The 12,788-nt window shown below is 37.1% G+C and overlaps 2 pseudogenes; one reads left to right on the top strand and one right to left on the bottom strand.

Moving 5' to 3' along the window:
- Positions 1-4,647: 4,647 nt before the first annotated feature.
- On the top strand, positions 4,648-4,800 carry LOC130878918 (U2 spliceosomal RNA; annotated as a pseudogene).
- A 4,550-nt stretch (positions 4,801-9,350) lies between these two features.
- On the bottom strand, positions 9,351-11,620 carry LOC130877047 (CCAAT/enhancer-binding protein zeta-like; annotated as a pseudogene).
- Between the last annotated feature and the right edge of the window lie 1,168 nt (positions 11,621-12,788).

The raw sequence follows: 12,788 nt of genomic DNA, 5'->3' as shown, positions 1-12,788 counted from the left end.
GGGTTGCCAGCTTTTGCCAGCTGAAACCTGAATGAGACAGAGCTGTACTTCACAGTAGTATTCAGTCTTCTTCCCTTGGGATTAGATTCTTCCTGAACTTTTCAGTATCCTGCACATCAGTTGAAGTCTGTTCTCAAGTGTTTCTTGCTATGTATAACTAAAATAGGCAGTTTTATACTGTAATTGACAATTTAATAAAGGATCAGTGTTAAAGATATGAATTCTAGTGCTGTGATCCTCATATATACACTGCCAACAAAAACAGACTCAGCAGGTTTTGTGTGTGTGTGCGTGTGTGTGTGTATGTGTGTACGTACATACATACATCCATACATACAAAAGTAAAGAAAATGAGGCTATCAGTTGAGAGTGGGGTATATGGGAAAGGTCCTAGGGAGGGTAGCAGGGAGGAAATGGAAAGAGAAAAGAGAGGGTAAATGTGATATCACTCTATTTTGATGTAAAACATATTTAAGAAATTGTGAGAGAAGGTCTTTCTGTGTAGCTCTGACTGACCTGGAACTCAGTATGTAAATCAGATTTGTCTTGAACTCATAGAGATCCACCTGCCTCGGCCTCCTGGGTGTTGTGGTTAAAGGCATGCACTACTACACAAAGTTTTTTAAAAATATCAACAGAATATATTGCTTTTGTTACCATTACTTGAAAGAATTAGCAAGATCTACTCATCATCATTTTTAGGGAAAAAAAGTTCTGAAAGAAAATCTAGTTGTAAATACATAGCAAACAGGTTCTGTGAAAAATTTAGCAGCCTCTTGCTTTATAAAATTTATACCCAAGCTATCCTGTACCATTCAATCATCAATCATATTTTATTTTTAATGTTCTTTCAAATTACAATTATGTGGAACCATTTGGCCCAAAACTATAAATACAAATAAATTTATATTGCTAATTATAAAGAAATATATGCTTCTTTGGCCAATTTTTTTTGTTGTTTTATTTCCCTTATGTCTTTTTTTTTTTTTTTTTGAGTATGTCCCATCCTTTCTAGAGTAACTTGGTTGACAGAGACATGATAGGCAAAATATCTGATGAGACTGTCTGATTGGAATCTTGATAGAGCAAGGCAACTATCTGGCAGGCAGCAAACAGCTTCTTTCACCCTGCTGGTCACTTAGAACATGGTGATGTCTTCTTACAGAACACTGGACTGTTTGGAAAGCCGATGCTCAAAGATGCGTGATGGGATACAATTTCCTGTCTAAAAATCTTTACCTCTTGCTTAAAAATATTGCTCATAAGCGTGGCATCTAAATACTGTAAAGATGGACATGGCAATAATAGTATTTTTTCCAGTTCAGCTCAGTTTTTAAGGAACTTAAGAATACTTCAGACTGCACAATGAGCTATTTTAGCTGTACATAATTCTGTTGAGGCAGAATATACAGTTATTATACTCTATAGCTATCAAGGTATACTTTAGTCAATAAACACATGGGGGTGTACAACTACCATGAAAAGCAAATGTAAAACAGCTAGACTGGGGCTAAAGAGATGATGCAGTGGTTAGGATGCTGCTCTTGCAGAGGATCTGGTTTTGCTTACCAGTACACAAATGGCTGCCCACAGCCATCTGTAACTGGAGACTCAGGGGATGTATGCCCTCTTCTGGTCTCTGCAGGCACCATGTATGTACATGGTGCATATATAAATATTTAATCAAACATCCTTACACATGAATTATAAAATAAACCAGAGCAATTGCATCCCCATGCCCCACCCTAAACAATATTGTCTCTAGCTTCTTCATAGTCAACCCATACTGACCCTGTAAACCACTAAACTGTACTCCAAACCATCTGGTGTTTTGAGAGCACCATATAAATTAAATGCTACTTAGTGAGCAATCAAGTCATGCTTCTTTTGTCTAGCACAGTACATTTGAAATACATCTATGTCTTCATGTGCATTGATATTTTGCTTATTTTTATTATTTTTATTACTGATTAGTATTCTGTAGCCATATGATATTGTCATTGTCTGCTGAGCTCTTGAGTGACATTCATGCAACTTTTAGCTTGTAATAATTTTGAACAAATATACTGTAAGTATTTACGTAAATTTAAATTTTGTATGAACATATGGCCTTATTTCTCTTAGGCAAATACCTAAGAGTGGGTTATGGTATATATATTTTTAAGGAAATGTCAAGTTGATTCAGAAGGACATGAGGAATTCATATCCCAGTCTTTAATGTACAACCATTCTAGTTATCCCATAACATTTCCAGGACTTGTTATTTTACATTCTTGCTGTAACGTCTTAAATATGTTCCTAGAAAGATTCAGACAGCATCATGTTCCTGTGTGAGTCTTGTCACATGCTGTGTTTGTTGATGTACCTCCACATCTTTTGCCTATTGGTAAATTAGGCTGAGGCTGATGTTTTTACTCATTTACATACTCTATTACAAATCGTTTGATATATATATATATATCAATATATATATATTGACATATATATATGTTGACCAGTATTTTTCCCCAGGTTGTAACTTGTCTCTTTATTATCAAAGCAGTATCTATTAAAAAGCCAACAATTTTCAATCTTACTGAAGATAAATTTATTGAATTTTTTCTATGAATTATGCTGTAAGTATCATGTCTTAAAAATATGCACCTAATGCTGATACCATGTTTTTTCTTATGTATTTTAGAAGTTTACCATTGTTAGTTTTATATTCTGTTCAATGGTCCATTTTGACTAATTTTTATTTCTATCTTTGTTCATAATATGACTATTGTTTTAGCTCTATATTTTTCTCTCTGGATGCCTAGTAAGCTTAGGATCATTTGTTATATTATTCTTTTTCTATTGAAATAGCTTAGTGCCTTTGTCACCAATTAACAGTGTGGGCCAATTTATCAATTTTTTTGCTCCTTTTCTTGGTATGTCCATCTGGTTCTTTTGCCAGTAGTTCACTGTATGGATCAATGTGCCTTTGCAATAATTCTCTGTCTGAGGCAAAATGATTCCTCCAGCAGATTTGTAGATTATTTTCTAAATTACTTTGGCTATGGTAGCTTTAGAATAAATTCATTACTACAGAAGAAACAAGGAAACATACTGATGTAATTTTGAGGAAAAATGTATTGACTTTTTATTTGTTTCTCTCTAAACAATGTATTTTGTATTCAGAGGGATGGAGTGCTCTTGTTTTGTTTGGCTTGTTTGAAAGACATTCCAGTCTAGCCTCCACATTGAAACCCTCCTGTTTCAGCCTCTAAGTGCTAAGATTATTGGCTTGTCACCACAGTGGCATGAACACTTTTCTTGACCATTGATAACAATTTACTTTGTCCGTTTATATTACAAATGATACTAATTGGATTATAATGTACTTTGCATTTGTATTATAAATTCCATTTGTTTGTGATGAGTATGTTTATAATTTCTAGTTATTAAATATTGTGCTGAGGATTTTGAGTCTGTGTTGCTTACGATCACTATGCTCTCATCATAATGCATGTATGAGAGTTTCGAGGTCATCACTGGGATGCTGTGTGCACATATTTAATCTAAGCATTATTATATTCTCAGGTTTGCAAGGATTTGCCTTTTCCCCTCCTCTTCCCTTCCTGTTCACTCTTTGCCACATTTTTGTGTTATTTTAATATGTTCTGAACTCTAATACTGATCAGTCATATATTATGTTTCAAAATCTTGAAAGTTGGTATTCTTTCACAATACCTGATTCAAGGATTATGGAATGGACACATTTTTGATAGGTATCTAATCACTTTAAGTGTCATATGGAAATATTTTCTTACATTCTTTTTGTCAGATTCTTCTGGTCTCTGCAATTTTCATGTGAAAACTGATGTTTTCATCATTGAACCATGTAATACTTATTTGTTTATTCTACATTTTATTTCTTTTCCTAAACTTTTTGAAGTTTAATTGAATACACATAGATTTCTTCTTTTCCCTTTATCCTTCCCTCTCTCCTATTATTTTTTTTAAAAAAAATATTTTTATTTATTCTTTGAGAAATTTATATGTATAAACGTATATATCTTTATAAAAATTTATTTATGTAATGTGTTTAATCATATCCGTTACCACCCCTCCCCACATGCCTGTCTTAAATTCATGTCCTCAATTTAAAATATAACCCAGAGTCTAATCAGTGCTGCACAGATTCTCATGGAGGTGGCACCACCAAATCAAAGTAGAGGCATGAAATCTCGGGGAAAGGATTCAAACAGAGATGGATAGGGATGGGGGAAGTGATGAGGATGGGGACAAGCTATCCAAAATGAGGAGTGCATGAAAAAGCCTTGAAAATCTATTATCTTGCAACCTAAATAAAAATATAACTGGAGAAGATAGCATCACACATAAGACATAAATGAAGAACTGTTGGGAAGTGTTGGAGCTAAAGGGTGATGGGGGTAAGAAGATGGGGAAAGCAAAGGGCTGGGGAGCTAGTTAGCAAAAACTAAGGATATATGAAAAAGACTGTTGGAAACATGAATTATCAAGTGAATTTTAAAATATAATTTGAAAAAAGGGTTTGAATTGAGGTACAATACTGGTTTCGAACTCAGAAGAGATCTGCCTGCCTCTGCCTCCCGAGTGCTGGGATTAAAGGCGTGCGCTATCATGTCCCGGCAACTACTAATCGCTTCTCAGCCTTTTGGCTAAGATCAAGTGTAGCTACTCTTTTCTCTCTTGCCCATCATTTAATTTCACCAGGGACCTTGAATTTTCTGGTCTTCTTCTCAAATTTGGAAAATTTTTAGCCATATTATTTAAAGGTTTTTCCAACAGTGCACACTTTCTTATTTAACAATCTAAATTTTAAACTTTTTATAGCAGCCCAGAGATAGTTGAGTATCTGTCCATATTTCTAAATTATTTACCATTCTGACATCCTGATAGATCAATTTTTATTGATCTATTTTCAAACTCATTTCTCCAACTTCTCATCACCATGCCAACAAATAATCTACTCAGTAAATTTGTTTTATAATTTTTCTCATTTTTGAAATGTACGCTTGGTTGTTAATTTTTTCTTCCATGTTTAGTGGTTATTCACGTTCTTTTCAAGATTTTTTTACTTATTTTTCTAAAGCATTATTACAAATTTTTGATGTTTCTATTGAATAACTTCTACACCTTTATCATTTCAGCTTTGGTATATATTCATTGGCTGAGTGTTCCCATGCAATTTGAGTTTTGTTGCTGTTGTTTTTGGTTTTCTTTCCATTTTAAAACTTTTTATTGTTTTTATTGAGCTCTACATTTTCCTCTGCTTCCCTCCCTTCCTCTACCCTCCTTTTCAACCCTCTCCCATGGTCCCCATGCTCCCAATTTACTCAGGAGATCTTGTCTTTTTCTACTTCCCATGTAGATCCATGTATGTCTCTCTTAGGGTCCTTATTGTTGTCTAGGTTTTCTTTTCATATGAAATGCAATTTACAGGGTATCTTGAACATTTTGACTATTATGAAATTATGATTGTTGTTTAAAGTATATGATAAATATTAGTATTTTTGTTTCAATGGCAATTTGCTTTCATAACTTTAAGCACACTTCGAAGATTTATTAATTTGTGAGTTGTGTCCCTAATGTCAGCTCAGTTTCAAGTAATCTTAATTCCTTTCAATGTTGTTGGATCTGTCCTATACATATCACCTGAAGAGATGTTCTGTCTGGGACCTTGCGTGTGTGTGTGGCAAAAACTCTCTTAAATTTCAGCATCACTGAGGTACTTAATAGAATTAGATTCAAGTAGGTGAGACTTTAGGAAAATGCAATATTTAATAAACAATATCATGGGCTCATGTTGCCACGTATCTTCTTCCTTGCTAGGCTATTCACCTGATAAATGCATGCCTATCCTCTCACCAGGCTTCGGTTATTCTGTCCTAGTCCATAGCTACAGCAAAGCCAGGTCTGTGAATAAGCAACAAGAGATGTGAATTAAAAAGTGTGTGCTTCCTTATAGTCAGGTATTTTCTTTTCTTTTCTTTTCTTTTTTATGAGGTGGGGGGTGTTGCTAATCCTAGAAGCTAGTGTTCTTATTTATTTCTTTCTTAAAGATTTCTGCCTCTTCCCCGCCACCGCCTCCCATTTCCCTCCCCCTCCCCCCATCAAGTCTCCCTCCCTTGTCAGCCCAAAGAGCAATCAGGGTTCCCTGCCCTGTGGGAAGTCTAAGGACCACCCACCTCCATCCAGGTCTAGTAAGGTGAGCATCCAAACTGCCTAGGCTCCCACAAAGCCAGTACGTGCAGTAGGATCAAAAACCCATTGCCATTGTTCATATAAGCATCCTCCTGAATATTAACCTTCATCAGGCGATGAAAGGAGATAGAGACCCACATTGGAGCACCGGACTGAAATCTCAAGGTCCAAATCAGGAGCAGAAGGAGAGAGACCACGAGCAAGGAACTCAGTACCGCGAGGGGTGCATCCACCCACTGAGACAATGGGGATGTTCTATCGGGAACTCACCAAGGCCAGCTGGCCCAGGTCTGAAAAAACATGGGATAAAACCGGACTCGCTGAACATAGCGGACAATGAGGACTATCGAGAACTCAAGATCAATAGTCAGGTATTTTCAACCAAGCCATCTGGTATCATTGGCATGTCAGAATTATCAAAAGGCTATTGCGTTTTTTTTCATCCTGCTTTCTTTCAAACCTATATTTACCAATAGAATAGACTGTGCTTACTTGATCTTATAGACACTTACAATTTATGTTCAAATAAAATCAATGTACAGTTTCTTTGGAAAGTATTTACATATGCAAATACACACTATAAAAATGATCTCTTAAATTACAGCAAAGACACTGGGAAGTCTTTGAGGTGACTAGTATGTATCTGAGCCTCTCCACTTTGAATCCTTCCTCACTCCATTTTCTAAGTGTGCCTACCAGCTATGCTCACTCAGAAAGCAATTCACATTTTATAATTTACATTATAAAGGCAAGAGCCTTCGTTTCCATTATGTTACAGTATTAGTTACTCTTTCAAGAATCACACAGGCCTTCTTATTTCCATGTATTTACTTTCAACCTCACTCCCCAACCCGTATCAGAATTTCAGTCCTAATATATACCATGTGCAAGTTGAAGATAGAAAGGTTCTGGGCAGGAGGAGTCCAATCTAAACTTTAAATGTTCTTCAAAGAATCTGCTGTGTGGGTAATCTAAATGGGAATATTTGAAAATTCTCTGTAAAAAAATCCATATTAAAATTTTGGGTATACAAATTTGCCTTTATATAGTTTTTTAGTCATACCAAATTATTATTTTTAATAATAAATGCTATATGAGTATTGTATGAGTTTGTTGCCTGCATATATGTAAATTGCACCACATGTGTGCCTGCTGCCCACAGAGGTCAGAATTGGACATCTGGAACTGGCAGTTGTGAGCTACTCTGTGGGATCCTGTGACCAAACGGGTCTTCAATAAGTGCAGCAAGTATTCAGAATTGGGTTTGTGGACAGGGAAAGCAAGAATGGTTGAGAACTGCTTGGGTGAATGACTACACTAACCTAACATCTCTTGTTCAAGCTCAAATATTTCTCTATTGGGAGTCAATTCTGGATTCCTAAACATTGTCTTCAAGGCAGCCCCCTGTCATCTACCCACTCCCCACTGGATTCATACTATCCCGTTTGAGACCCATCAGGTGCTGATACAAGGTAGGTGACCTTCCCAAAAGAGAGATGGAAAATATAGTAAACCAACCAGTGTGGTGAAGTAAATACAGATCTGGGTGGAATTCACAGAGATGTGTTGCCTGATGTGAGAAGGACTAAGTTCAGTCTCTGCTATTTTCATAAAAAGTTGATGGAAGGAACACACTGCCAGCATCCCTCCCCTAGAACACACTGTCAGTATCCCTGCCCTGGAACACACTGCCAGCATCCCTCCCCTGGAACACACTGCCAGCATCCCTCCCCTGGAACACACTGTCAGCATCCCTCCTTTGGCAGCAGAGCCCTCACTGCTAGCACACTGAGAGTCCAGCTCCCTCTGCCACTTTTAGAATTGCTGTGGCATTTTAGAGTTCATCAAGGCAGTAGATGGTTAAGGGAATTATCCACAAACCTCAGAGTAAAAAAGCAATTCCTTTTATCCCTTTCCCCGCTTTTTGGACTTTACTTTCAAAAGCTTATGTTTTTATTGCCAGTCGCAGGCATGATGAGCAAAATGAGCAGGTGAAGAGCTAGTGGTGAAACATTCCAAACCTACTGTGAGCTAACAAGTTTCTGAATGTGTCTCTGTGGTCCACAGAAGTACAAGTGAAGTAGCAAGAACTATCAGCTACGGGGCTGGAGAGATGGCTCAGTGGTTAAGAGCATTGCCTGCTCTTCCAAAGGTCCTGAATTCAATTCCCAGCAACCACATGGTGGCTCACAACCATCTGTAAAGAGGTCTGGCGCCCTCTTCTGGCCTTCAGGCATACACACAGACAGAATATTGTATACATAATAAATAAATAAATATTTAAAAAAAAAAAAAGAACTATCAGCTACTGCAGCCTTAAAACAAAGCCGGTGACTCTTTGAACTCTAAAATTGTTCCTGTGCAGCTCATTTTATTTTTGTTTAATCAAATAAACAGAGGGTCTTCCTGTTGGGTTGGGGGAGCAGCGGCAAGTATTCTTAACCACTGAGCAAACCAGCCTTGCTTCTTAAATTGTCAGTTAAAAACGAGGTTGCATAGAAAAGCTTATCCTATGCATCCATTTTCCTACTCTAGATAAATAATGGAATATTTATCATACTTTAAGTTCACACTCATACAGATAGAGAAAACTCCACTAACAACTTAGTCAAAATTTCTTATTCCAATTGCTGTGTTCGTATTAATAAAATTATGAATCTTGTTTTTATGATAAGCATTGATATTTGACATATTTCTAGGATGTTTATACTTTATTTATTATAGTTTTGTTGCTCCAATACATCATTAGCACTTTCCTAGCAGAGTCTGAGAACTGTTAATGTGTTTTATAGCTAACTTTAATTGTTGGTAAGGTAGGGTGTTTATCTTTTACTTATAAGACCCAAAAGGATATTCCAATATATCACAACTACAGAGTTCATATAAGATAAATTTGTAAGTACGTGTGATCATTTTGGGAAAATTGAAAATGAAGACATCGCCAGATATGAACTGAACACAAGAATGTTAAAGGTATGACAAGACACCATTATTATTATTATTTGCTGCTATAGTTTATTACAAATCCATTGAACAGTCTAGAACGTATGGAGTGAAAGAGAAAGATCAAGAAAAGTGGTTGGATAGCAAGAAGAAAGGGTGAGTAGAATCTTCACTTAATATTCACTCTGAAGCACTTATTTCCTTTGCCTTTTGGATTTTTGAGGGATTTTCATCTTCTTTTTGAAATTTTTCTTTTTCTTGATGATGCTTTTCACAACTCTGTTGTGCAGTCAATCATCACGCTCAGCTTCCCACTCGAGCTGTTTGAAACTTGCCTTATCTTTGTTAGTCATGGCGTTCATACCACTATTATCAAACTTGGATCCCATGTTTGCATCCAGCAGATGGCCAAACTCCTCGGCAGAGACAAACAAGCTAGAGTCATCGAAACGTTTCTTTGATTCTTGAAACGACCCAGCAAAGTCAATATTATCTTCATTCTTTCTCTTGCTTTTCTTAGTACTGGCTATAGAGCTGACTTCATCAAATTCTTCAATTTCATCGTCTGACATATCCATGAAAATTTCTCCACCTTCATCAATTTCAAAGTCTTCATCATTCATATTTCCTAGGGAAACTCCATCATCATCCAGGTCACCAAGCTCATTTTCACTACTCTCTGAATCTTTCAAGTTCTCCTTAGTTCCTTTTATTTCATATTGCTAGCAAAATTAATATTGTCCTTTCCAGGCATAAAGCAGTTATCATCTTCAAATATGTCAATCAGCTTTTCAAATTCTTGATCATCAACACCTTCTATACTGTCTTCATCTGCATTGTGCTTCTATTTCTCTTTAACAACCTCAACTTTCTTATACCTGTAGAAAAACACTTCATCCGCTGGAATTTGGCTTTCTTTTACAAGGAACTCTTTATTATTCACAGCAAGATTACGAACATCCTTTATAAAATGTTTCCTTTTTGACTGCATCACAACACTGTCAGTATTTTCTTTGCCTTTGTGTAGTTTTGGATTTCAGTATACAAATCAATCCAAGAATCTCATGAGTGTGAAATCCTGCAATGGGTCCCCTGAATACTGAATAAAATTTCCCTCAAGGATAGTCTTAGCATAAAAGGCCACAGAGGGTGGAAATGCTCAGATAACTTTCTGAGCTCCCAAAGACTTGTTTTCAGCTCCACAGAACAGAGGATTTCTATTGAATGGATCATATGTCTATATTTCTCTACCCACAGCTCCTTTCATATTGGGATGCTTCTGCAGTTATACCTCTAACAGATGGGAAGCTTGTGTGGCGATTCTGTTCTGAGGGTCTCCCAGTTTATTTACCACCTGACCCAGAAGAGCCTTTTCCTCCGCAGGCTTAGAGCACATCATGAGCAGCTACTAGGACTCAGGTTCTAGTGGTAACCAGGGAATCATGACTTAGAGTTTCTAGGACCTGCGCAAATTCTGCTACTAACTGTTTCAACTGGTGTTCATAATACCACAGTATGAATCTTCTATGTCTTGAGTCCTTGTTGCCGCTGGACAGCTCTTCCAGTTTGTGCAAAGGATGCTGGCTGAAGCCCTGCAGCTTCCAACACGCCGGCAGAAGGTCTGAAATGAGTATTCATGAATGTATCCAAAGCCAGGAGGCACTGCTGCTTGCTGCCCTTCTTCTTAACAAGGTTCAAGAAGGTTTCTACAAACTGGAGCGTGTGCACAGCATCATCCTGGATCAGAAGGATCATGGCTGCCATCCTGTTACTTAGTGTTCCCAGTGACACGATTGATTGCCTTCATCCAGGTGGAAAAGCCTCCCTTTTGATTACTTGTCTTATTTTTGAATAAGCTAACTTTGTGCTCATCCAGCTTCTGAACCAGGGCTTTGTATTTAGCCACCACATCCCGAGGCTGGGGTTCTGAAGGACAGTCATTGCTGTACTCCATGTCATACCATTTGCCTCCAGGCTTCAGTAACAACTTTTGTCTCTCAAGAAATTCAAACACAGTGAGTTGTTTATCTTTCCTTGGTTTGGGGATAGTACAGCTATCAGATTGCTATTCTGGTAAATTCTTAATTTTCAACTTCTTTTCTGATGTATTTTTACTTTCTATTGCTTTTTTTTTAATTTTTACCTTCAGTAAATTTGCTTCTTTTTTGTTATCATTTTCTTTTTCATCTGGTTCATCCTCTTCAATCAAAGACTTTGTGTATTTGAACAAATTAAGATTTTGAATAAATGCCTCCAATTTGCCTCGCTGAAGATTGTCAATTGTTTATTATTTATTTATTTATTTATTTATTGCCTCCATGTCCACTTCCTTATTTTCATCCAAAGTAGCCAGCATAAGGTAATCTTGCTTGGTGCCTCCGAGGCATAACACCTCCTCCAGAAGGAAGCCATTCTTGGCCTCATCGCTATCCTCCTCTGGATCTTCCGTCACTGCTTTGGGACATCAGGGATGATTTGCATGGAACAGATGCCATTATTATTAACTAGCAATTTTCCCTCATTAATTTGTGACATTACCTAGCAGATAAGTTTCCTCACTACCATGGTAGAGAAGTTGGTAGCTGCTATCTCCCAAGACTCTCTGGATTATATGTAGAAAGCGAGCCAGATAGAAATATGAAGAGAATTCATTAGCCAGCTTTAGAGAAGCAACTAATGAAAGATCACAGACAGGATTTTAAAAAATACATTAGTTTGAACATGTAAGGGTTTTAAAAACATGTTTTTATGCCATGATATTTTCAGGCTTCCATGGGTCCTACATGTTTAATTTTGGAAATCAGGATCCCATGTCAGAGAGAAGCATTTTCCAAGGGGTAAAATGCATATGCTGGACAACCAACTTCAAAAGCAGGTACTTCTTTTCTGAAGTGATCAGACTGAAATATTAGAGATCCATTCATTTTCAAACAAAGAAGCATTACTGATCACTAAGTAGGATAGAAGGAAATACAACTTCCTAATCACTAAGTGCACATCCATATGACCCTGATATGATCTCATACAACAAACTCTTCTCATCTGAAGGTCAGAAGTATTTTCAGATATCCTCTTTTGAATTTATGGCATATGAAATTTCACAGAACCCCAAAGCTCCTCAGTTTTATGTTTTTCTATAGCTATACCTTATATAGTCCCAGGGAAAACCAGTCATTTTATGTTTAGGCCCTTCTCCTAATCAGAGAAGATTCTTACTTATGTCTGAGCAGGCTAAGATAGTTCTTGCAAATTATGACCGTAGACCACTGCCATCAAAAGCACCGAGAGTGGATGTTTGGGATCAAGATATTTAGCATCTTCTTAGGTGTACTAATCCAAAATCTCTGTATTTAGTGACAAGAAATTTGTAATAAGCTCTTATGAATTCTCTTCTTTGAAGAAAAGAATGACTGGCTTGGAGTTGCTACAGGAATCTCTTAGTTAGGACACTGTTTGGTCAAAAGCATCACTCCAGCTTCCTAACACCCCTTTATACAGAGTCTGGAATATTATAGTCAGGGGCCTCATCCCAGCTCCTGGCACCCATCTTTGGAATACTAGGCAGGAACCCCATTTCAAGTCACCTCCCCTGAGAGTTGCCTTAGCCCAAATTCCACCTCTGGGAAAACCCA

This window comes from Chionomys nivalis, chromosome 7 (genome assembly GCF_950005125.1).
Source record: "Chionomys nivalis chromosome 7, mChiNiv1.1, whole genome shotgun sequence".
Taxonomy (NCBI): Eukaryota; Metazoa; Chordata; class Mammalia; order Rodentia; family Cricetidae; genus Chionomys; species Chionomys nivalis.
The sequence above is the reverse complement of the archived record's forward strand: the minus strand, read 5'-3'. Positions and strand labels throughout refer to the sequence as shown.